This window comes from Perca flavescens, chromosome 3, assembly GCF_004354835.1.
Source record: "Perca flavescens isolate YP-PL-M2 chromosome 3, PFLA_1.0, whole genome shotgun sequence".
Classification (NCBI taxonomy): domain Eukaryota; kingdom Metazoa; phylum Chordata; class Actinopteri; order Perciformes; family Percidae; genus Perca; species Perca flavescens.
The window spans coordinates 31692424-31719549 of NC_041333.1; the positions used below are offsets into that span (position 1 = coordinate 31692424).

Genomic DNA, 27126 nt, shown 5'->3' on the forward strand with positions numbered 1-27126 from the left:
TATTATCTCCCAAGGGAGTTTACCTCGGTCGTTCTCACACATTTACATCTGCAAATGCATCAATGACATTGTACTGAGGACTACTATAGAGACATTCCCAAATCAGAAGCACTGGGTTAACGGGGAAGTCTGTGCCAAGCTTAAAGCACATGAACAACTTCACAAGAACTTTCTATACATGCTTTGAGAAAAACTCCCCAATCTGAGGAGGTACAATAGGCCCAGGACCGATGTCCACTAGTAATATCCAGGGCAGATGTGTGCTGATCCCTCAAAAAGGATTAATCAACGCAAAGGCACCTGGACCTGATGGCATCCCTGGTCGAGCTCTCAAGGTGTGTGCAAACCAAACCAAACCGTTTGGTGTTTCAAGAAGACCGCCATTGTCCCTGTCCCCAAAAAAGACTAAAGCCCTCTGCCTGAATAACTACCGCCCAGTAGCACTCGGCTCCACCATCATCAAAGTGCTTTAAGCGGTTAGTCAAACTCTTAACCGCCCCGCCCCCCTCCCCCGACTCTCTGGACCCACTACAATTTGCGTACTTGGACCAGAGGAACACATGTGAGAATGCTGTTGGTCATTGCACTGCTGTCATTTTTACACAATGCATCAATGGACCAGACAAACTTGCTTTTTGACTTGCATGTCATGTCTCAAAGACTTGAGGCATGACAAGACATGTTTTCACCTGTTCATTAACTTTCTTAAATCAATCAGCACTGTCTTATCGAGCATGGGAAACTAGAGGACAGACACATTGGGTTAACAGGGTGATGTTACACCCTGTACCTACTGTACACACAATGCAGTGTTAGCTCCTCTAGTACACCACTAGCGGAAGACACCCACCCCTCCCCTTCCTTTGAGTGTTTCAGCTCCAGGCTCTCTTGCAGGGCTATAACTCATAAGTCGCTATAGTCGCCACAGTATACTGCACATTCTGCTGGGGCACATATAGAGGGGCACAGTTAGTGTTTTTTTTAACGGCTTAGCAGAGGGAGGAAGCCGAGAGGAAGTGTGTGTGAAACAGGCACACGGACAAGAGAGGACGTTTTCCACTGAAGGCGGTAAAATAAATAGAGATGGCAGCAGAGGAGAAAAACGTGACACAATGAACCCAATGAACTTCAAATGGAAAATGGCTGTTTCCAGTATGTGATCTGGAATGCAAGATGTAAGATTGATGGCTAAATTAACAGAATTCAACACAATAAATATTATGCTATCGGATTTTAACCTGCCCAAGACACTGCACATAAGATGCGGACTAACCGACTAAGGAGACAGAGAGAAAAGGGGGAGCAAAGATAAAGTAATGCAGTGAGAGTAAGTTGTCTTAAAGAAGAAAAATTGAGAGAAAGAGAGAGAGAGAAAATGAGATGTCTCGTGCCCAGAGGAACTGAAGAGCTCGATACTTCTAAAGCCTTCACTACAGTATGTTTTATTTATGTGTTCCTTTGCTGCTCTCTGCCAGACAGACTGGCTGCTTGCTTGGCTGAATGATGAACTTACTGACAGAACAGATGAAACACTGACTGACTGGTTGGATGACCTGATAGCTGACTGACTGAGTGACTGACTGATGTGTGAGGCATGATAGCAAGTTGGTGTAAGAACACCTGTCTGCCAGTTTGTTTGCTTCTGAGGCTCTCTGTCAATCATATACTGTAGACACTGGAGGTTAACAAACAACTCTTTCTTTATCGAGTTCTGCATCTGTGTCCTTTCAGGATATTATATTTTCATCATGCACCTTTGTTATGACCCTGACACATATTCTGGACTTCCCTGTGCCAGAAACGTGGTTCTGGGAATGTGTGGCTGTTATCATGGGTTCTGTTAGAATTGTACTAGCGTAGTTGCGCCCCTCACTAGCTTGGTAAGCCCTTCCAGACAATGTGTCTGGATTGCTGTGTGTCAGGACTCATTTGATTCTGCCAAGGCTCTTCTTCTCAGTATTGTCAGGTTTATGTTGGGGGGGGTGTTATGACCCTGAGTCATAATGTTTTATTATTTGAATGTGTGCTGTTTCCCTCCCGGCAAGAGAATGGTGCTGTTCACCCTGATATCTGTGTTTTCTCAGCATGCTGTGTTGCAGGTGGCGGACCGGTAGACTAACTCCGGAATGTCTGCGGACCGGCTCCGCTGCGTGTCGGCTGCGTGCTCCGCCGTCCGTCAATACCCACCAGGTATCTGGATTTGTTGCAGCACGGCTGCGGCCATGACTGACAGCTGTAGTCACGAGGACCCACAAGATCTCATGAATTCACGTAGAATAGAACCACAAAACCAACAACAGTTTGTTTCCATCCAGAGGAGTAGAGGGGAAACAACTCTGTGCTGTGTTTTCAAGGTGTAGTGCAGGGTAATATGAGCCGCTGTGAGCACGGTGTATTTTATTTTGAAAATTAACCGGATGTTTATTTTGTTTCTGTACTCGACTTCCTGTCCCGCACTATCTGCCGTGTGCTGAATTGCTGCAGAGCTCGAGACAGGGACCAGGGTAGGTGAATTTAAATAATGTCTGAGTTGAAAACGCATCTTGTTGACACGTAAGGGCCCTGTTCATGTGGCACAGACATATTAATTGCATATTGTGTCTGTTAAGAGGCACAAAGGCACTCTAAAACTTGCCCCGAGCACTGCCGTTTTAGCTCAGGGGACGCTTGTAGTACGTAGCTGCAGCTTCTCCGTGTTACCTGCACTGATTTGGGTCGGGCTTTTTTCTATCGAAAGTACTCGCGTAGCTATAGCGATCAAGATTAACGTAAAAATTGGCCGGAATTCTCCTTTAAAAAGTGTCACTACACATTGCGGAGACGCAAACCGCTACAACTGTGACTGGTCCGCTTGGCAGTGGTTTGGTAGCGTTGCATTCCCCCCAAAATCATTTCCTGGTTCTCCTTCTCCATAAACAACATGAAATCAAGGAGAGGGTTCACTTTTCCTGCTACAGATTTCCAACTGTGGTCAGAAAGCCCAGGGGAGACGCTTTGTTTTTTGGAGTCGGTACTCGCTCCGAAGCTTATCACCGTTACTTTCTCACTCGCTCTACCACATTCTCCATGCACACAAACATGCCGGCCCTGCTATTCTCTAGAAGAGATTGACGCACACCAACGCACAAGTATAAACTTCAGGCCACTTTCATAGGCTTTCACTGAAAGCTCAGTGTGGAGGCTCTGCAGAAGCATAAAAAGGACCACGTTGGAAATAAGTGTTTACACTTTAACATGCTATCCTTTGGATTATGTTGTTTGTCTAATCCAAAATAAATCAAAAAATCAAAAAGGTAGAAGCTCCTTCTGAGCCTCTCAGTGCTGGCCTGGTGTATCCGTTACCTTCTTCCTAACCTCAACAGGGAGAAAAGGCTGTTACCCGGGTGGTTTGGAATTAAAAATGTGCATATATCACGGTCATGTTTCATCTTTGTTTACAGATATTCTTCTTGTTGTTCTTTGACTTGACTTTGTGCATGTCTTGTGTTTGATTGTGTGGTGTTTTTCTCGTTTGACTTTGTCGATCGCCTCTGTTGTTTGACTTTGCACATCAGTTCGGTTAAATCATTTGCATTCATACATAACTTTATGCCAACTGAAAGAACAGGCATTAAACAGTAGTGAGGACATCAGACCGATGCAAAGACAGTATGCTATAAACACAAAAACTGTAACACTATTTTGGCACAAACAGAACTTCATACAAATCTACAATAAAGTAACTTCTTCACCTTTTGTCCCAAATATGGAAAGGATGACTGTCTCTCATATACAGTACTAGTGTCAAAACATTTCACTTTATCTTACTATCTTGCAAATGAATTATTTTCAGTATGCCTACAGATTCACACCTTCATTAATTTTGCATTGCAGAAAGCAAGCCACGTCTTTCAAAGCCTGATTCTTGCAAGGTGACTAAAGCACTACAATAATTAGCATGAGAAACCACTGAAGTGGCCATCGAGTGCTGATTCCACACAGTGTTGACCTGCTAGCTGTGCCAAACAAGCAAATTTTAAAATAAAAACACAGTTGAAGCATGTCTTTATCCACACTGTGTATTGTCAATCTTGAAAACCTAACCTTTATATTTTAGCTGTTATGTTTCCAGATTGTAAAATAAATAGAAGGTTTCTGCATTATAACTTCTTAAATTAAATTTCCTTTCGTTTTTACCAAACGAGTGGCGCTAATGTAGCTGTCAAAAGTCTCTTCTTCATCGTCAAATTTGCTGCATTATAATGAGATCTATGATCAAAGCCAGCATTTACAATCATTTGTGATTGGTTAACATGCCAAATGCATACAACATAACATCCTACATGCAAATGCATGCCTATTAACAAATTCAACTTTATTGAATTCACACTTAAGCCCTGAATAAAATATTGCAGAAGCGTTATTAGGCCACACAAAAAACAATAGCATGTCAGATTTTTACATGAGTGAAATCTAAAATTCAGAAAAAAGAATTCCTCAACATGACAAAATCATTTACTTTGGAGATTTAGCGCTTAAGATTATACCCAAAAGTTACTTGCTTTAACATAAGTGGTAGCGATCCCTCTAATATGAAGGTCTGACCAACTCGTGCTATTGTTAGGTAATGCCTATGTGGTGGAAAAACATCATCTTTATGAAATCTTTCTGAAACACAAATCTGCATGTCAGAGGGGGTACAGATGTCTGTCGACTGTATTGACCCCCCCACACACACACACACACACACACACACACACACACACACACACACACACACACACACACACACTCAACTGCTTCCAACCTCTCCACAAACCTCTTGTTCCATTCTACAATTATGTACAAAGTCCAGGTGCAGCCCCAGCCTCCAGGACCTTAGCTCCAGGCAAGCCTCTCACATCACAGCATGGCTGCCCCACATTTCTTTCACTTATCTGGGGTAGCTGAGCACAGATGGCCCCCTGAGAGAAGTGCAGATACCGGGTTGGCAGGGAGGCTTTGGGGAGGTCTGCTGGCCGCCAAAATAATTACCTGTCACACGGGGGTGATAGTTTGTGGCGAGAAGCAGCATGAAAAAAAGTAGTCTTCTTATTCCCCCTCTCTAGCTATATTTTAATTTACTGCACTCTTGTTCACCTATCTTCCCTCATTGCACTTCCTCTTGCTGTGCTGGTCTCTCACATTTCTCTACAATTTATTACCAGATGTCAATCATCTGTCCGGCTAGGCAGGCTTACACACGAAACACTTTAGCAACTACAGGCTAGTAGTATGATGAACAAGACACAAAATAAGACACAGAATGGATAACTGCTTTTAGACTTGTGTGTATTATGAAACAAACCTCACACTTCCACTTCTATCTTTGTAACAGAGTTAGACTTTATTTTGTATAATTGTATAATATAATTGATGGATACTGGTTGTCAATGAGCCTGACTGATACATGCATGCACAACCTCACTATCAGAAGTATGGGAAGTATGATATTAAAGAGATGACAAAAACAAGTTAACTTCCAAAACAAAAAATATGATGAAATGCAACTTCTGGTTATAAATAATGAAAATGTGAAAGACAGACGAATGGACAAATGAACTTAATAGCGTAGCCTTTGGCTGCTTGGCCATTTGCTCTAAAGCAGCATCTGAAATGCAAGATGCAGTTAGCTGACGTAACCGGTTCCTCTTGAATTCGCATTAAAAAAAATGGTATGTTTAAATTAAAAAAATTAAATTAAAGAAATTAATGACTTGCACAAATATAAACTTTAATACCGTGCGGTCCAAAACTCCTAATATCAAACTGCAAAATCCAACAATTCAAAAATCAAGACATTTTATTCGGACAAAATATCCCAAATGGAAAGCAAAGTCCTGCTGACGGATGGACTGGAGGATGAAGGGATGGACCAGTGGCAGAGGATAATGGCAAAGAACATTCATTTCAGCTTGCATGCACCTCTCACACGCCTCGTGACAAAATAAACACTATCTGTGGTGCTTGGCCGCCTGCCAGCATTTGAGGAGAAACAGAGAGCAAAAAAAAAGAATAAATAAATCTCTCTCTCTCTTCATCAGCCCATGTCACTCTGCTCCTCAGGGCCATCACATCTGTCACTAAAGTTTCACTCAGCACAAACACTTAATAAACATCACACAGCTCACCTCAGATGAAAATAGTGTATTTACTACAGAACCGAGCAGGTATTAGGGCCTTCAATGGAAGAGTTGCATTTGGGAAGCCCTTAAAATGAAGTTAGTTCTAATCAAACTCCACATACAGCAAGTACCCAACATCCATTATATTGTTGTTGTTGCCATACATTTGTATACTTTATATTCAGGGTTAGGGTTAGGCGGTTTTTATGTCTCTAACTGGACCCTGACAACTTGGCGTGGGAATGTATTAATCAAGGCATGTGGTGTGATTTAAAGTTGATTTAAGTTAAGACTTTTGACTGAGGGGAATATGTTAGTGTTAGAAGGATAAGGTTAGAGGCATAGACAGTCTATGGTTAGAGGTAGGGGGTTAGGGTATTTTTACTAGGCTTGAGGAAGCTAACACTAGTTGCTAACTAGCTTAACTTTTAAAAAAAAAATTATTTATTCAGAATACAGATATACAAACAAACAAGGCTTTTTTACAAATCCACTTCAAAAATAGAGCTTTTGCCTCGGGTCGAGCATGTAAACAAAACCTAGGAGCTTATACATAACGAATCAACATGAAGAAGAAAATAAAATAAAAATAAAATAGCTAACTAGCTTAACTGTTCTCCTCACTTGTAGTGACAAACCCACCAATATTTATCATCCAGTCTGCAGTTCCCCGATGGAGCTCTTTACCGTCTTTTAGTTTTTGTTTTTTTTAAAGGTCCGCATCTTTACTTGTACTCAGAAGGTAAAGCGGTCGTCCATTAATTAAAAGGTCGGTGGTTTGATCCCTGGCCTCTGCACTCTACACGTCGAAGATACTGAACCATGAATTGCTCAAGCACAGCCATCTGTGTGTGTGTCTGAGTGTGCGTGTGAATGGTCATCGCCCTGTAGCCTTTGCCACCAGTGAATGAGTGTGTGTGTGAATGCTGCCTTGTGTTGTAAAGCCCGTTGAGTGTTAGCTAAGACTAGAAAAGTGCTATGTAAATGTAGTCCCTTTACCACTGTTTGCTAACATGGTCACTGTGACAAGTTTGTGCTGCGGTTATATGCAGTATTTTGTATGTTTATATTTTGCAAAATTTCCTGTGTAACTGTATGTTGTCTCGCATGTTTATGCCTTGTCTTACCCAGGTCGTTGTTGCAAATGAGAATTTGTTCTCAGTCGGCATACCTAGTTAAATAAATAAATGCAGATGTTGTGTTGTTTACAGCTTATTGCACTGCTCCAAAGTGGCCAAGTAATGGCCATTAATAATTTACAGGATACTTTTATTTTATTTTTTAAGATAACTTTTTGGGCATTTTAGGCCTTTATTTGAGAGGACAGCTGAAGTCATGAAAGGGATGAGAGAGGGAGATTGAAATGCAGCAAAGGGCCACAGGTCGGTATAGAACCCGCAGCCGCTGCAGCAAAGACTGCGCCTCTGTACATGGGACGCACACTTAACCAGGTGAGCTACCCAGGCACCCCAGGATGTTTGTTTTTTTATTCATATAAAAACTATAAAATATCCCAAAACTGCGGTTTTCAAAAACAAATATACAAACATAGCTCCAACCACATACAGGTGGCAGGGTAGCGGTTCGGACCTCATGGGATCTAGCCTTGGGCCTCCCCAGCTTACTTTTCTTTCCACCCAGAGCCAAATGTAACCGCCTTGTAATTTGCTTCCATACTCCCCCTGCAATGTACAAGTGTAAATGTGTTAAAATGGCAGTTAGCGGGCTCCTCCGCTAGAGAACACAGGCTCCTACTGTAAACAGGATTTTTCTTTGAACCCAATGCACCCACCGTGTGTGTCACATATACTTTGAGAGGCGTGATGGATTTTATCCAGATCATAACTCCCTTTACTAGGAAATAAACAAATATGATTAAATTATGATGCAAGGCCACTATAAATTTCCCAAGACACTTTGGTCTTGTGTCTTTTTTTTTTGTCTGAGGGCATGTTGCTGCTCTCTCTGAGGCCCTCAACAACATTAGTTTGGCTGGAAATAGCCGTCTCCTATTTCCCAGAATTACCACCCTGGGTGGATGTTGAAAGCAGTTTGAAAAATAGCACCTCTCATTTCTTTGTCTTTCCTGAAACAGGACACCGAAAGGGGAAATGTGGCATAGTTAAGTGGAGTAACTGCTTGTGAAATGTGTACACCTCAGTTAGGGCTTGAAACATTCGCTGCTAATAAACAAGTAGTGACATTTTGTTATCATTGGACACCTTCGATTTCCTGTGCACCCTTATTCATTCCATTTAAAACCTTCATCCCTTCACCACTCTACATTTCAGAAACCCAAGGTGCTGTACTGAGTGAATGTGTGTGGTGTAAACATCTTTTAGAAATGGGACAAATCCAGCTCATGCTTGTAGGCCCCACGGACACAAATAAATGCTTTTGAGGGAGGATGACAAAGGGTTGACTTCACTTCTCTGAAAAGTAAATGTTCCCACTGCTACTCAAAGTTCAAGGTTACACACACAAAATGGAGTCCATTCATAGTCTATCTTGAAAATTAGCCGGTTGGCTGCACTCTAAAAAATAAATCCGTAAAAAAACAGAAAAAGTTCTGGCAGCTCATGTCTCGGACTTTGTCCCGTAAATTAAAAAAACATAAAGTATGTGTGTAGCTACAGTTAAAATACAGAACATTTTGTTAGGCCTATATCAAATTCTTTCATACAAAGCAGTTATTAAACTTCTGAAAATGTGAAAAAAAAATTGCAGGAAAAAAAAACAAATATGTCGTGGAGAGTGTCACAACGTGGACTTCTTTAATATCCCAAAACCCTCCTTGGCCAACAAAAGTTGTCGGGGCACAAATTATGCAATTCAAAATGTAAATTGTTGACTGTTAATCATGTTCTATGGACATTTTCTGTTAAAATTTAGAGACATACAACTGTTAATACACAGATATTTCTTAGAGTGTGGCACATTTACAGACATGTTGATTAATGTGTGTTGTCCATATAAATAAAATAAAATGTACCACTTCCTTAACAAAGTAATTCCCAAAATGACCTTTAAGTTATCCACTCGCAGCCTTCAGTATCTGATTACTCCTGCTAATGACTTGGTTTGATATTTCACATGTAATTTGTCTTTTACAGACATGCGAAAACATTCTCAATATCACATATTCATGATACCCTCATGATGATTTGTATTTCGGTGATTCCAACTTTTCATAAAATACCATCAACAGGTGAAAATGTGTCCAATACTTCGATGTCTGGCCAAATTCCTAATAAAAAAACAATTAATGACTTCATCCTCAGCTGTACTTTGGCTTTGAATCTTAGTCTTGCCTAACCCTAACCATGATCCTTCACTAACCTTAACCAAATTGTATTTGCCATAACCACAATCTATCCTTAGCCTGAATCATAATGTAGTTGCCATGTCGAGATATTGTAGGAAATGAGATTAAAAGAAATTTAGTAATTGAACATAATCTAGGGTTTTGTGGAATCGTCTAATATCAATGTACAGTCTAGCAATAGGGTTGTTTTCAGTTGACTGCTTTGGTTTCCTTTTTGATAGTCTTAAATCAGTCTCAGAACTGAACTTCACTGAAGATCATTCTGGCATAAACATTTAATAATCGGACAATTATTAAGCTTCGGGGTGGTGATGGCACAGTGGATATGTCACATGCCTTTGGTGTGGTAGAACCGGGTTCAATTCCCACTGCGATACATCAACCAATGTGTCCCTGAGCAAGACACTTAACCCCACTTAAGCTCCTCTGATATGTAAGAATCGTAAGTCGCTTTGGATAAAAGCGTCAGCTAAATGACATGTAATGTAATGTTATAAGTTCTAAATCAAAGACACTGACTGAGTGCAAAATATTAAGCACTGCAGCTTCAAATCCATAAATCATTGTGGTATTCTTAAACATGCCAATCAAACCTAAATGACAAGCTAGAGATGGCAGAAATCCCTTCAGCCCTGGCTCAGCTTCAGGTTTACCGAGCCAACATCTTCTTACACCCTGGCCAAACAGAGAGCCGTGACGTGCACCCTGCACCAAGACCAGTCCAGTCTAGCACAGTCCAGCCCAAGGCCAGACACACTGGGGAATTTCATCTGAATTCAATTTCACCTCTGGCCTCTGTCGCGGCAGCTTGAGCCGAGGCAACACAAAAGGCCAAGTTTCACATTGAACGTGAGAACCCCCTCATCTCCTGACCCCTATTACCATATGAATGGGCCAGAAAATGGAACTGGGAGCAGAGAGAGAGAGAGAGAGAGACACAGGAGTGAGTGAGTCCAGGCAAAATGGCTCATTTTCAGAGCGCTTGGTTTACCTTTCTGGCTCGCTGAGAGTAAGAATTTGTCTCTTCTCTTCATGTCACTCTAGGACAGACATACATGTACAGATGCCACCTAAAGAAGGTACTACAGCTGTTCAATGTCTGGTAGCTTTAAAACCAGGGAAGTCTCGCTTACCCTTAGGCTGAGCATTCAGAGCATCCTCTGCCATACTTTATAACACAAACACTTTTGGACCCAATCAAAGGGAAACTACAGGGAAAACTCCAACAGCTCATCCCAAGCATCAAACGGCCCCTCACACATGTTATACAAGACTAAAATATACAGTATGTATGAATATTTGTAAAATGGGGTATTTTAAAAGGCTGAAAAAATAAGTTTTTTTTTCAGAATTAGTTTCTACTCCGAGCAATGAAAACCTATATAGTGCATTATTTTCTTTTAGCGTTTCAAACAGCTGCTTTTTTTACATAGATGGGGCTCAGTTGGAAAAAGGTGATGGCACGCACTGTACAATAATCAGGATTTAGCTACATTTAAATCAGAATATGATGAAAGTTGTGGGCTCGTTTGGTCATAGTCAAACAAATCTCATCGACCCACACCCACACAGTCCTGGGTTTTAACCCCTTAATAAATATGATGATTTTACTTTGACTGTTGATTATTAAGTCATGGCTATTTAATGTTATAGAAAAATATTAACATACCACTCCTAAATAGTTTTTAGGAGCTTCAAAAGTTAACATTAAATAGCAGTTGTGCCAAGTTATTCTGCTGCCAATATTTATTAAAAAAAAATATTTATATTTTCACAGAGAATGGTCAAATGAAAAATTGTGTGTTGTCCTCCTCTAACCCTCAGATGGGGGAGAGAGCAGGAGAGGTGAAAGTAAAGGTAGGGTGGGAGTAGTACAGGTGTAAAGATGCATTAAGGGGGGGTTTAGGGCAGAGGAGCAGTTAGAAGAGACAGCCAGTGTGTCGGTTAGGGTTAGATCTGCAAACACACCTAGGAAGAACTGAGCACGCTCTCTAACATCACTAGAGCTCAATGGTGGCAGAATGAAGGGGGCACACGGTCACAGTAAGTGCAAAATTAGAAATAGGACAAGGTAATGAAGATAAAATGCAAATAAACTTAAATCCAATTTCTATTCATGCTTTGTTTTTAAATGTGTTTTTAATGTATAGCACTTTGGGTTTCCTTGTAATAAAAAGGTGCCATACAAATAAAACTGACGTTGACATAGACTGAAGTGAAATGAACAGTTAGTTGTCCCCGCCAAGGGTTTTAACCATGAATTACGGGTTTGAAAGGGCAATGCCAATGTCTTTTTTAAATTACAACCAAAACAAAATTGGGGAAGATATTAAGTAATCTTTAATTTGACCATGCCAGAAAAAATCTAACTAATAAAAATAATGACGAGTACATAATATTGCCTGACTAGTGCCTTAGTTACAATATATACAGAACATATGTAATGATTTTCAATAAAAGACCAAGCTCTTAGTCTCATGTTGAAACCATTATAGAAAGAACTGTTCTTTGTCCTTCAGTGCGAGGCCACAAGTGAAATGTAACAGCTAGAGAAGGACACTTGATAACTGAGAAAATAAGATAAGCGACAGAAACTGATGGGAACAACGCCATTTACAATGTGAACACACTATGTTCTTTTCATAAAGCTACAGAGATGTTGATGGAGTTAAACCACTTGAAGTTTTAAAAAAAAAAAATCACCCTTCCACTTCTCAACTGAAGTAAATGTAAATGTTCCTTCACTTAAAGTGAACAGTATAAAACTGACGAGGCAACATATTTTCTTTTCAGCTCACAAACATCCCTCACAAACCACAAATTTGAAAAAAAAGATTTCGAAACTAGCCAGTAAAAAATTACGTTTTTGTGAAATAATGACGAATTGTTGTCACACTTATGACGTTACGTTTTTTGGGGGTAAAAGGTCAGCTTTAGCTTTTGGTCAGCATAATTTCAAGTAAGTAGCACTGATTAAGCAAAGTTACAGTATAAAGAAGGAAATAATGCATGGAATTATATTTTTATGAAAATGAGAATGAAATCTGGTAGTTTCGCCTCATGCTGGCGACCGCCTATAGGTCACACATGAACCAGAGGGAGATTTGGATTAAAAGATATGAAAAGGTATGTGAACATATAGATTTGAATATATTCAGCAGTCAACATCGTAGGTAACTTCTCCTGCTGTTTTATTCCCTATGAGTCATTTGGGCAGCACAGTGAGTGATAAGAGGCAGAGCGAGCGGCCAGACAGAGCCCTGCCTCTCCCCTACTCCTCCTCCTGCATCACAGCCCGTGGTCATTATCACCCTCCAGACTGCTTTTATCATCTCTATAAATCTCTGCTGGCTCAGACACGGCGTAATGAGGAAACCTGTGAGACTGTCAACCTGTGACTCTCACCCCCGCCGAGGCGAGAACGGAGGGGTATGAAAAACGGTGGAGCGAGGCTGGGGAGAGAGAGAGACCGAGATGAAGAGAGTTACAAAGAGAGAGGGCAGGAGTCGGTTAGACACACACCCACCACCGCCACCACACACGCACTCACGCACCCACCCACACACACACACACACCCACCACACACACACACACACACACACACACACACACACACAGACACAGACACACAGACACCCGGCTTCAGTGTGAGCTGGGAGCACTGGGAGCTATATTCTGCTTAGAGGCCTTGAGTGTGGAAACGTAAGAGCCACGGTGGTCAGTTTGAGAATAACCATCTTTCAAATAAAAGCTTTCAGCACTTAAAGAAACAATCTCTGACATTTTCAAATAGCTGTCCGTTTTATTTCTCTTCTCTATCACTGATGTAACCTGAGTCAACCCGTAGACATTTCATGGACAGTATTTACATTTGCTGCTCAGAGGCTTTCCCTGGCATGAAATCCACTTGTGTAAAAGGAAACGACGGGTTCTACATTTCTGCTTTTGTTTACAAGAAACAGAACAAGAACTGAGTATTTTGAATGAGCAGTAACAACCCCCATAACCGAACAAAGATTGGAGCGTCGCCTAGAAAATAAAAAGGAGAAAGTACTGGACACACACTGAGATTGACAGGTGAGTGTGGTATGATGAGATATCACAACTACTGTGTTCAGTGCCACATTCGTTTCAGGAGGGTACGTTTTTTGATAAATCACTAGTTAAAACTTATAAAAGCAAATGATAAATTTGTAACACGTAGCTGTAAATCAGGTTTTGGCCGTTAAATACAATGCTGTTAATCTTCTCTAAAAAGTATTTTATGGGGTAACAAAATGATTTAACCGTAAAAGCTTTTTATGATGTCATTTCATAAAAACTACACTGAAACACTACACACAATACGTGGGGCTAAATATTTTACATGGGACAGTGGCAAAGCAAAGTAATTTGAGGGTGCAAATTACACATTTGCAGAGACAATTTATAAAATGTAATGGTCTGCATCACTTCATTCAGCGAACAAATGCAGCACTAAGCCCATGACCTTCTGCACCCCCATAACATGTGCCTGTATTAAAACTGTATACCTTATTATAAAATAACTTGTTACTTTTCAGAACACCATAGGCTAATCCCCGATCACATTTGTCTCTATTGCTCACATTAACAATCCTTCAGCAGCAACAATTTACAGCATCCTCTTAACTGTTTTATATAGACTACAGGTGACTATGTTATGACTATACAATGCACATTACAGAGTCGTCAATGAGTATGATGATGCAATTTTTAAACAGCCCAGGGCGTGACTCTAGTCTAGCAGCTAACGTTAGCCTACCGTTAGCTAGTTACGTTAGCCTGGCTTAAAGAAGGTTAAAATGCTGACAGCTAAACGGTGTAAAGTGTGACTGTATTTCACTGGAAAGGATTCCATCACCGGGACGTACAACAGTCTGCAGCTGAAGACACAGAGGAGACCAGCTGCACTTTGAGACAGCATGGACGCAGCCGGAGAAACAACAGAGACGGGACTCAGTGGTGCATTTGATGTTGTTGTAAAATACCCTTTTGCCATCTAGTGTTTCTCCTTTTTGTTGTTTAACAGCAAATGACTGGTGAAAAAAGTTGTTATAAAGTTGTTGTCAAATTGCATTTGAAATACATCATTACAATATGACCATAATGGCCTAAGCCAGTGATTTTCAACCACTGTGCCGCGGCGTTTTGACTGATGAGAGGTGCGATGACGCAAAGCTGCTTGCATCCGATGAGTGGTGTGCAAGGCTGGCATATATGGCAGATATATTTCAGCATCTGAATGAAATGAACTCACAAATGCAAGGCCAAAATGAAAACCTGCTCACAAGCACAGATAAACTAAATGGATTCCGTTCAAAAGGTGCACCTCTGGCAACAACATCTGGAAAATGCCAAGCTTGACATGTTCCCACTCACCCAGAAATGGCAAGGAGACTCAACACTGCTGCACTGTGTGAGATAATACGTAAACATTTGAAAACTCTTGAGGAGAAGTTGTCATTTTATTTCCCCTCAACCTCCACTGAATGCCTTGACTGGGTTAGGGACCCATATAGCTCAGCAGCAGTTTTTGGAAAGGACATGACTTTGCAGGAGCAGGAGGGACTAACTGAACTGAGACAAGACCGTGGTTTAAAGCTAAGCTTTGCTGATCTACCTTTGGACAGTTTTTGGTTGACTGCTGCCAAGGAGTTCCCCATTCTGGCAAAACAGAGCTATTTCAGCATTGCTCCCATTTTCCACAACATATCTTTGCGAGCTGAGCTTCTCAAGCATGACTTCTATAAAAAACTAAAAAAAGAAGAGCGACTGAGAGCGGTTGAGGAAGTGCTTCGTGTGAGCCTTTCTTCAGTTCCTGGCAGGATATCAGCTTTGTGTTGATCTAAAACAGGCCCAGGTTTCACACTAAGTGAGTATAAACAAAATTGAGAGACTACATTTTCATTATATATACTGTATTAGGCTACAATGTGTCATTTTGTAAAATTTTTGATTGGTGGTGTGCCGCAGGATTTTTGTTTTTATGTAAAAAATGTGCCGTGGCTCTAAAAAGGATGAAAAACGTAAAAAAGTAATAAACAAGCCGTTCTTTAATCTTTGATTCATTTTTTGCTTTTTCTTATTTAAGATAAAATAATATTTAATTGCACTTTTGATAAGAGGACACATCTGCTGTTTTGCACAGTTTATATAAATAAAGAAATATTTTTTCAGTCATTTCATTATTGCGAGAAAATCGCAGCGTGAACTTAAAACCATGAATCGTACTGAATCATGAGTTGAGTGTATGGTTCCCCCCCCCCAACAAACTGCCTCATCTGTCAAAATCCCTGTAAATTTTGTACTAAAACTGTCCTTGTATACTGTGAACAGGTCTTTTTTTCTAGGAACTGCATGTCCACAGCAGCTGGCTGGTACAACTGCTGAAGGGAACAGTAACAAACAGCTCCAGAGAGATAGACCAGCGCTGACCTCAGTGACAGAGTCTTTGTGTGTGTGTGTGTGTGTGTGTGTGTGTGTGTGTGTGTGTGTGTGTGTGTGTGTGTGTAAGAGAGAGACAGAGAGATAGAAGTAGTGTGTAAACCAGCTAACCTCTTTTACCTCTCCACTCTGAGTGTCTTTTCTGATGTCAGACAGAAGAACCCTGCGTCGCTGCTGACGCCCATGCAGCCGGTAAACCAAACACACTCTCTGACAGCTGATGCGTAGTATGGACTTTGACCCCATGCTGAACCTCACAACAACAGCGTCAGGTTGGCGCTTCCTCCGGTCCGGTCTGATGCCCTCCCACACTGTCAGGAGCCGCCTCCAAACCGCCCACACTCGCTTATGTAAGAGGATAATCCTGTGCCGTCATTAAAATGATGCACGGCACTGGAGGTATAGAGGCACATAACTATTTGATGCCTATGGCGAAATCAGTGCATTAATGTTCGATAATCCTAACACCGCACAACAGATTATATCTCCATACTGCACGTGACTTCTACATTAACCCACTGCAACCTAGGCTGTCTCTAAAATGCAGAAGAATTTTTGATAAACTGTAGCTCCTCTGACACTTTAACGACCCCTGCCTCTCCAGACTCCCTGGCTCATTCTCAGACATCTCAATCACCTTCCCCTCTGGTTCACTTGAACGCTTCCTGTGTGGCTCCTCCAACAGAAACAAAAAGGCAGCCTCTCCATCATCCGGCAAACCATAAGCTTCCCTTTATCTTCCCTTCCTCATTAAACTCTGAATAACTCAGTGGAGAGGCAGAAAGGGGAGAGAGAGAAAAGTGATTTAATTCTGCTGGAAGAATAAAACGCCCCTTGAGGTTGCCATGTTGAATGTGTGCCATGTTGAACAGGCTGGATCCAGAGATCACCGAGACAACGCAGCAGTGAAGAATAGTCTATAGACAGAGCTCCAGGCCAGCTGACCCACTGTAGATAATGTACCATGGATGTCGTGTCATTGTACCGAGAGGCTGGAGTCATGATGGTGACCCATCACGACCTCAGAGCGAGGCAGGCAGAGGCGGAGGAAGGAGCTCTGAAAGGAAGGTCAGAGGGAAATCGCAGCACCAGACTTGATATCTCAATTCAAAAAGCTGCGCTGGCAACCTGGTCGCACTGAATGCAGCCCAATTATTTCAATAAACCAGCAATTCTGGGAAGGGGAAGACCCGAGAAAGGGGACACAAGAAGAGAAAAATGGGTTTGACATTCAGGCAGGCGGGCTGAGGGAGGTAACAAGTTCACAGCCCTTTCAGAAAACATGGCCGCCTGCTGTGTGATGGATCATGGAGCCTTAGATAGGCCATCAGGGGTGGGACCCACGGAGGAACGCATGGGAACCCAGTCTCCCAGGAAGAAGGGAGTCATCCTGAGAGTTAAATAAATGAACTCCTGATGGTTCTGATACAAGCAGCAACAACAGCTTTCGGAGTTGCCCCATATGGAGCAATACAATACTGCTGCTAAGAAAAGACAAGACCGATTCTTCTGACAACCTCTATGCACACCACAAGGATTAATTTATTCAGTACATTTGCATGTATTTGTTCTTAAATATATGGGGCAGAAAAAGAAAAAATGTCAAGAATGATGCTTGCAAATGAATGCAGTTGAGTTGGAAATAAAAAATAATTGTGAAGATCTCATGCTAGTGAACCCCGACTACAGCTGACAGAACAGATCTTTTATTTAAAAAGGGGAAAACCAGATTAGTGGAGGCTGAAAGGGGTACTCCAGCAACGTAGTGTGTATGTAGCACTTTCCTCCAACTTCTCTCAAGTGGAGGTTCAGACATTCTAACGTTTAGTCCTTAGCATGAGTCAAGTTTTAACAAAATGCTACATTTCCCATAATGTCAGTCAACAGAATATTTCAATTCAATCTTATGCCCTTATCTTTCAAACTTCATTCCACCCAGCCCAATTTTCTGTCAAAACTTTAACTTTAAAAGCTCCTCCACAGCCGCAGAAGACATCAGACAACTGTTTTTAAAGGCTCAGTTAGTTCTAACCATGAAGAAAATCTTCGAGTTGAAAAAAGTCTAGTTGTGATGTGCTTCCTTCAGTTAGTCAGAAACTAGATTAAAAAGAAATGATTCTTTAGAAAAGTAAATCGGAATTTTAATCTTTGAAACTAATTTTAATGAGGAAAAAATTGAATTAGCTTTGTTCAGCAGTTTGACCAAAGCTAGTAAGTGCACCTTGGGTTGGGATTTTCTTGTAAATGGCCAAGAATGAACTTCCACGCTTGAATCAAATTTAAATATTGTCTCCATAGACCATTTTCGATCAAGTACGTATGTAAGTTGATAAGAAATTTAAAAATGTCCACTCTAGTAGTTAGTTATCTTACGTGTAGGTAATGTGTAGTGCACAACATATCAAAATTACCATTTCAGTAGAGGAACATTTATGAGTGAACTTTTTACAAACTGCCAACAAAGAACTTTGTCTTCTGTCCCAAGCTAGGCAAAAGAAATCTGCCACAATCTGCTCCCGTTTTTTTAATCATCTGGCCTAAAAACCTAATTAGAAATTAAACACATTTTACTAAAACAATTCTAGACCTTAAATGGTCATACAATGTTGACCATTCACAGGTCTTAAATCTCACCTAAATCACATAAACAAACAAAGCCTTTCCCTTCAGAGAGACCTTAAGAGTAGTAGTAGACTGTCTATAATGATGAAATGAAAGTGTTAACAGTGATACCAATAATCAATCCTTTAAATGTTTCCATGTAGGAATGGGCCGGTTACCGATTTCAAGGTATACCGCGGTTTGAAAAAGTCAAGATTTCAAAACCAGTAACATTTTCTGTCATACCGTTCCTAAGGTATCAGCTGTTCTTCATGAGTGGTCAAGGAGAGGTACTGCAGTTTAGTAATCCGTCTCCCTGCCAGTGTGCAGAGTGTTAAAAAATAAAACACATTGTGTTCAAAGGGGGGAAGAAAATTAGTTTTTTACCCAGACATTTAAAAAAAATATTATAATTAAATTAAAATACATTTTGTAATTGCAATACAGTGAAACCGTGATATTTATGCTGAAGGTTATCATCCCGTCAGAATCGTATACCGACCCATGCCAATTTCCATGGACAGATTTTGTGAGCACTAGTACATATACGAAACTGAGATATTGAGGGAACACCCATTGTAACCATTACAGGCATGAGAAGTGAGCAGAGAGGGCCAGCTACAGAATGTCTGGTATGCTGGAGATGACGTTAACAGCCACTACTACTGTAAACATATGAAAGTACTGCTTATCACTGAGAAGGAGAGTAATACTGACAAAACATGAATCACTTCTATCAACACAAATTCAACAATAACTCTATAAATTCAATTCAATAAAACTATTCACATGGAGTATTACTAGTCAGACACTATACTGTTTGAAAATAGTTAGTGGTCACAGCGTATATTGTACATTAAAGTATGTATAAAGTAAACTGAATTAAGGTTATAATTAATTGTCTTTTTTCGTCATTAGTTCCAGCACCTCAAATGCGATGAGTTGATGCTTTTCTTTGTCTTATCTGACAAAGATGTGGTTTTTGAGTTGTTGGGCTCTACTGAATGTCATATTGGGCTCTGGGAAATTATAATTGGGACATTTAAAAAAATAAGAAAATAATCAGGAGCATTTTATCAAAAATGAAAATATAAACTAGGTTAAATAATAAAGCCATGACACAAAAAAATGTGATTACTGCCGGAATGTAATACTACTAATACTCATAATTTTTACTGTAAATATAAAAGTCACTCTCCTCTCACCTAGAGTGCCATAGTATTGCCCCGCTACCCCAGCCTAGGAATAATAAACCTGTCAACAACAGCCTCCTGGGAGGCCACTGCTGACACTTCGTTGTCAGTGGTAAGGCATGCTGGGATAGCTAATGGGACAGGCCCTCAGGGGTGCCTCGGACAGAGGACAGCCCCAGACAGGTGAGCTGTCTGACAGCTCCCATATGAAATAAATAGTCATCGATAATAACCTCTCAACCTTTGTGGACTTAAAATCACAAATCACTGATCTCTGCTGTAAAAAAACCACTGACTTCATGCTATTACTGAATAATTGCAAATCCACTTTGATTACATCCAGTAATATTGTTTGATTGGGGGGATTTAAGGTAAGGCCAATACACCATCAATTACAGGGAATAAATGTAATAATGAGACATTGTTAATTAACTCTGTGATATAGGAGATATGTGGGTTCTCAGTAAAATGCATGTATGAAACTAAATCAGGAGACATCCTCAATGTTAAAGTTAAAAATGGAAATTTTAAAAAGGTAGAAACTGAGCAGCAAGACATGACACGCTGACGACTGAAAATACGTTCCCCCCGGCTGTCATATCGTTAAGCAGAGCAATTCATTCAATCTGCTGCCTATTTGTGAGCATGTACTGATGCCTAGAAAGAAGTTTGGTCAGAAATGCATTCAAAAGTCTCAGAACTTGAAGTTGTTCTTACTGCAACTCTGATCACGTCTTTGTACCACCGCCGCAATGCCCCCCACGTGAGTGGGAGTGTGCACCCAGCCTACGGTGCGTCTCCGTGATTTCTCCCTTATCGTAACCACGTGGCAGCATTCGGCGAGTTTGTCCTCCTTCAACACGTGTATGCATGTGAACATCTGAGCTGATCAACTATACAGTTCCCACATCTAGCACTGAAGGGAGCAGCTGGAGTTTGAGTACTTTTACTCGGCTGTGTGTGACACTGGTTGGATGGTGCGGAGAGGAGACGGTGCGCAGTCTGTCAATCTGTCTGTCAGTCTTGTTACACAACCCCTCACCACTACACCCACTCTTTTCTAACAAGCAGATGTAAAAGCACTGTATGCACAATGTACACTCAATAGACAGGAGTTTGGAAGAAGAAAAAGCAGGTAGAGGAAAGGAGTGAGCAGTTGTTTGGTCTTTCCTGGGCACTGACCTGGACAGCATAGCAAACACAGCGCCGGTCAGCCTCTCATCTTGCTTCTCTTCTCAGATTTCACACTCCAGCTCCTTGCTGACTTCCTTTTGAAGTTGGTCCCGCCGCTATTTCTGAGGTGAAAGTCGTTGGCAGAGGAGGCAATGAGGGAGTGTGATGGGGGTGATGTCTTTCTCTCTCTTTTTCCTCTTCTTCTTATTTTCTTTACTTCCCCCTTAGTTTGCACTAGATGAAATCTGCACCTCCTCTTGCTCTTCCAGAGCAAAAAAAATCTCTCCACACTCACTACTGGGAGAAGAGTAGGAATTAACATTGCGAGAGCGAGAGGAAGAGAGAGAGTGAGAGGCAGAGAGAGCGAGAGAGAGAGCAACAAAAGTCTGTTCAGTCACCTCGTCTCCCTCCTGTTCAAATTTAGAGGCTGGATTTCAGGCTGCAAGGCTAACTCTACTGGGCATGCCCATAACCGAGAGGCACACTTTGTAATGAACACTCACTTCCTCTCTTGTGCTTGCCTTACCCCTCCTCCCTCACAGCTCTTTCTCCCCTCCCCTCCCTCTCCTCTCACTATAGTTTTCAGTTCAGCAGGGATCAGGAATGCTGCTCGGACCAAAGTCCACGGAGCAAGCCCCACTTTGCACGAAAAAACAATTTCACACTTTAAAACGCAACAGACTGAAACAACAGTGTAGGAAAAGACAAATATTCCAATTTGAAAATATGAAAAACATTCTCTGCTGTCCAAATTAACTATATTGTTGGCTTTCTGCACATTTCCAGTCCATGTAATTCAATCGCACATTAGATGTCTGTCTAGACTTCAGTGATGTAATACCTAACCCAAAACTAATGGAAATGTCGCTCAAAATGGCAAGGCAATCACACACAGTCAGTTTTGATAATGAAATGTCCTCATGTGAACAATTTCGTGCATCTCTTCTGCTTGAGTGAGATAAAAAAAATATTATCTGAACCTATATGGCATCCTATTTAAAGTCTGCATAGGCAACAGGGCTCTGTTGTGACTTATTACTGGTCCCAACAATACACATAGCGATGTTGCTAAAAACTCAAGCGGATTCTTCCGACAGGTTATGTTAGGCATATGGAATTTGCGGTTCTGAAGCGGGAGAACAGTACTGTTTTTTTCTAGTCTTTGTACAGCAATGAGTGACGCATTTCTTTAGCAAGTCAGCCTTGTGCCAGTTCTATCTCAGGCTCCCCATGCTGACCCAGATTCTCCCCGGCAAACTATCAGAACACTATGTATCAAAACCAGGCTATGGAATGGGGACAGCAAGTTCAGAGAGCGACAGACAGAGAGAGAGAGAGAGAAAGAGAGAGAGAGAGAGAGAGAGAGAGAGAGAGAGAGAGAGAGAGAGAGAGTTTGGCATCTGTATTGTGCAACTCACGCAAACAGCACATAACTGCCATCTAAAGTGACAAGTAACAAATCCAAAGAAATGCTTTGGAAGAACCTAACGTCTGCCAATTCAGGGCTTGATGGAAGATATCTCCACATAATCACAAATATAATTCTGTAGTATGAGCTGCTGCTGCTTAGACCTGAGGCTTCGAGGATCCTCTGTTGAGGCAACAATGTAATCCGGTACACATCTTGAGCAGAGAGTAATCCATCTGGACCATCTGAAGGGTAGAGATAGGGGCCAGGTGGAGGAGGAGGAGGTCCAGACGGCTGCAGGGTTCAGCCCGAGAGGTCAGAGGTCATGGGAAGCAGCGGGTCAATCCGAAGATGAGAGGTCAATGCCACGGCTGGATAAGCCAGAGCCGCATGTGTCTGGGTCGTAGGCGGTTGATAGAGTGATGGGGAGCGGAGGCGAAAGTGTAAAGAGATCAAAATGAAAAGCTACAAAGCCCAAAGCCAAACAAAAGGAAGAGAGGGGCCAGTCAAGCCTCAAGGAGTCACAGGCGCGCTTCATGCACAGAAATATTGCCAGTGTTGATTTAACTGTGGGAGTGTAAACATGGAAGAAATGCCAGGTCCACAGAATTTACTACGCACGTCATAACCTCCTCCTGGCCTCCTCCTCCTCTGATCTCTCGCTAGAATTTTGTGTCTTTCGTTTGTCTTTGTAGTCTTGAAACAATGAATCCTGCAAATGAGGATAAGGGCACACACTTTCGGACAGTCTGTCTTCAAAAGGCATTCATGGCGTTACCGGAGGTTGTGCACAGGAAAAAGTGACGGAAGTAGTTAGGAAGGACACTTTAAGACACTGTTAGACAGTCCCAACAGCACTTAGTTTGAAGCGTACGGAGGCCTTTATACTTTTGCATAGATACATGTCAATATCTTTGTGGCTCTACTGTACATCTGGGGGGTTATGGATAACCACAGGTCGCAGAGAAAAGAAAAGGACGCTGACGAAAAGACATACATTAGCTTTATAGCCAATATTTGTTATATATATTACAAGTATGCACTAACATCTCCAACCATGCACCAGGTCTTCATGGGTCCACTCGGCTTCAAGTAACCGAGACTTGACCCAGGATCCAAACTGTATTCAGTCTAATCCAGTCGGGAAGGGTATTGCGTCTTCCATCTTGGTGTCAATATTATCTTAAAACCTAGTGGATTAGAGCGGACCATAACGAATAATTATTGAGGAGAATATATGCATTCCAGCTCTTTTTGACCATGACTGCTTGTTAATTGGTGGCACATCCTGCTGCTGCCAGTGATGCTGTATATTTTGTAATAGTCATGATGGTATTGAGGACAGTATTTTGTTTTTGAAAATGAATTGATGCATGTTGAATTTGGGTGGGTTTTGCACACGTCCTTTTTCGAATTGGACCCTCTCGCTATCCGGACCTATAGTTCCAGCCTTCACACAGCCATGAACAGCCATCCAGCTCTATGAGTGCTGACTAAACAACTCTTCAGTTGTTCTCTCTTGGTAGCTACAAAGAATAGTCCCTGAAAACTCAACCGTTTTAAGAAAATGTGTTACTTGTCAAATGTTGATGCTGCTAATGCTGATAAGACAGTAACTGTATGTAATGTCGGCTCTGCAGTCTCCAGTCAGGAACAAAACAGACAAATTAGCCTTGGCTGTGTCAGAACCATCTGAGCCTGTGGCTGTAGACCACACTGGCCGGCTCCTCTTAGCTCAACACTGACTCATTAGCCCTCTCACCCTGGGTCTCCGAGGACCTGTGACCCCGGCTTTTGTCTGGCTCGGGCCTATTTTGACGAAAGCCCCAGCCCTGAACAAAGCCCTGTCATTATCTGTGGCTCAGCTGCCCCCTCTGCCACAACCTGCAGCCTGTCTGGGATGAAATGAAGTGGGTCAGACAAACACAACGCACCGTTCATCAACTTTGACCCCGCCCCTGACGACCACCAGCCCGCCACCCCCGCCATCGGAAGAGGGCAGGGACTGACAAGCTGTTTACAGGCCATAATGGAACAGTGTCCATCAACCTGCTCCTGTGCAAACACAGATGTGTGAGATGTATTGGTGCAGCAAGCCAACCCTAAGTGCGCAGTGAAGGGGGGGTTGGAAAGCAATAATGGTGGCAAGGCAGTTGTTTGTTTTCTCGTTCTCTCAGTCAATAAACCAATAACAAGTAGCTAAAGAACACACAGGCATGTTCAACTTGCTAAGCAGTGTGGTGCCTGTATTCAAGTATGATGCTGCCTTGTATTGATCCCGTCTTACAAGTGAAAAATAAGTTGAGAGTTAGCTCAATATTATCTCATTTATAAAGGGATATGAAAATATAAAGGAATCAAAATCAATTAAAATATTTTTACCATTATCATAACAGCGCTACTAAACCCAGCATCCATCATCACATTGTTATATATTTTCGACCAGTAGCTACCTTGATTAATAGAACATACATTTTTTTTTTAAGTTTTAAGTCTTGCATGTTTGCCAAGAAGCTCCTCAGGTTGTAACAGGACAATTTCTACATACAGTACAAATACACACAGTACAATAAATAGATACAGTATGTCTTCAAGCCCTTTGGATCACTTTTAGGAAAGCAGGATATCCATTTAAACCTCCATCATCACACCCACTGAAATAAAATTTTATTTTATTTCTGAAATAAAATATTTTATTTTATTTCACTGTTCCTTAAGTGAAATAAAATACTAAATAATTTTCAGCCTTTACAAAAGAGCAGTTACATTGTCCAATTTGGACTAATTGTGAGCAGACATGACATTAGATACTGTGAAACACTTTCACCTATTGATAAAACAATTAATTGATTTTGCAAAAGTATTGATCTATTCTTGCCAGGCGTTGATGGACGTGGTTATAGGCTATCATATTGACAAAACGCTTGAAGCATCATTAGCAACAAATGTCTGAACACATTCTTTTTTGCCACCTCAACACCTCTTTACATGTTCTTATAGGTGTAACAAGACATGTGATATATCAGCAGAGGCAGTGCACAAACAGACTACAGTGAATGACTTTGGTCAAACTATTGGAGATAAAGCATGTTTGGGTTTTAAAACAAGATGATTGATATTGAGAACTATTGAGACCAGAAGGTAAGACATGGTGCTCAAGATTTTCCTCTTTCCTGTGGAGTAAACCCAAACATGGAGCTCTAGCACCACCCTTTGGACTAAACTCATACTGCAATCAGGCTATCAAGAGAATCACTTTCTTCATGTAGGTGTCTGTGTATGGTAGAAATAGAGCTTTTTATCCAGGGATGATTTTAGTTGTGTCCCAGCTCCATACTACATAGCAATTCCAAGCAGGTTTTAAGTAGATAGTGTTTTAATAGTTGAAATGTAGGACATGAAGTCCACTTAATTTACTTAATGTTTGAGTGCAGTTAATGTAGACTATTCTCCCACAATGCAAAAGATATGTGTAGAGCTGCTTACAGCTGGAAAAAAAGAAGAAAAAGAATTGCAGATGGTGGTGAAAAGACAAGAATGTAATGTGATTTTATCTAGTGCACATGTATTTATATTTGTATTTAATGTCACGCTTGTGTTAGGATGCCTATCATTGTTTTTAAGGGAGCCTATTGTAACATCTGGCCAGGGACTGCAGATAAAAACAAGCCTTTTGGCTAATTCTGGCATATTTACAGAAATGTTTATTAATATGAGCTGTCCCTGACAAATATTTTCTTTTTTTTAAACAGCTGAGAGAAGATCTCTTGAAATACAACCAAAAACTGTATTAAATCTTGGGGAAAACATTTAGCTTTTTTTTTGTGAAGTTTGAGTGAAGTTTGATTGCTGTACATCAGTGGATGTATTGCATTCATTTATGTTAAATAGAAAACATTAAAGTACATTGATTATTTGGTGATCGATGCAAATTGAGTATTCTGTGACTTATAGCATATAGTAAATAATGTATACAATCAGTATGTAGTATGGAACTGGGACATAGCTTTTGACTTGTCATAGCAGGAGAAGCATTGGCAAGGCAAGTATATTTGTATAGCCGTTCAACAACAAGGCAATTTAAAGTGCTTCCATTTGACATAAAGGCATTATCAGGGACAAGATGTAAAATAAACACAAGGCAATAGAATAAAATATACACACATAAATAGGATTAAAAGGGTAAAACAAAATAAAATAGAATATATACAAATAAGCTAAAGCAGAATGATAAATGTGCATGTGAATAAAACTGTATCAAGTGGAAATCAGAAATGTTTTAAAAGCACTGACAGGACTTCAAGTTTTCTGTGAGTTTGTTCCAGATATGTGGTGCATAAAAACTGAATGCTGCTTCTCTGTTTAGTTTTCACAGGTATAACTAATAACATTAACAATGGCTTAGAGTCCCAGTAAACCATTCCAGTGAGCCAGCATTAGAGGTGTTAAGTACATGTGCAAACAAAACTTTAACACCAAGTCTTCAAACTGAACGGACTATACTGAATGTTGACACTGACCGAATCAGCAGCTTTTTACTAATAGTGTGACACTAACTGCTTAAAAGCTTACTAAAAGACCAACAAAAGCTCAACTTTGCGTTCATTTAAGTGTGATATGTTCACTTATTGTTGTATACACTGACGTGCATTTGAACTAGAGCCCGACCGATATATCGGCGGGCCGATATTAGGCATTTTCCAAACTATCGCTATCAGCATTTATAATGGCCGATAAATGAATATTTAAAAAATAAAATAAAAAACATAACGTCCCTGTTGGCAACACCCGTGTTTAAGTTTCATATTTTAAGTTTG

At 40.9% G+C, this 27126-nt stretch overlaps 1 long non-coding RNA gene across 8 annotated transcripts in view; it reads right to left on the reverse strand.

The window, feature by feature from the left end:
• Positions 1–27126, reverse strand: part of LOC114549958 (uncharacterized) — a 105612-nt gene that overhangs the window by 75306 nt on the left and 3180 nt on the right. The window lies entirely within an intron of this gene.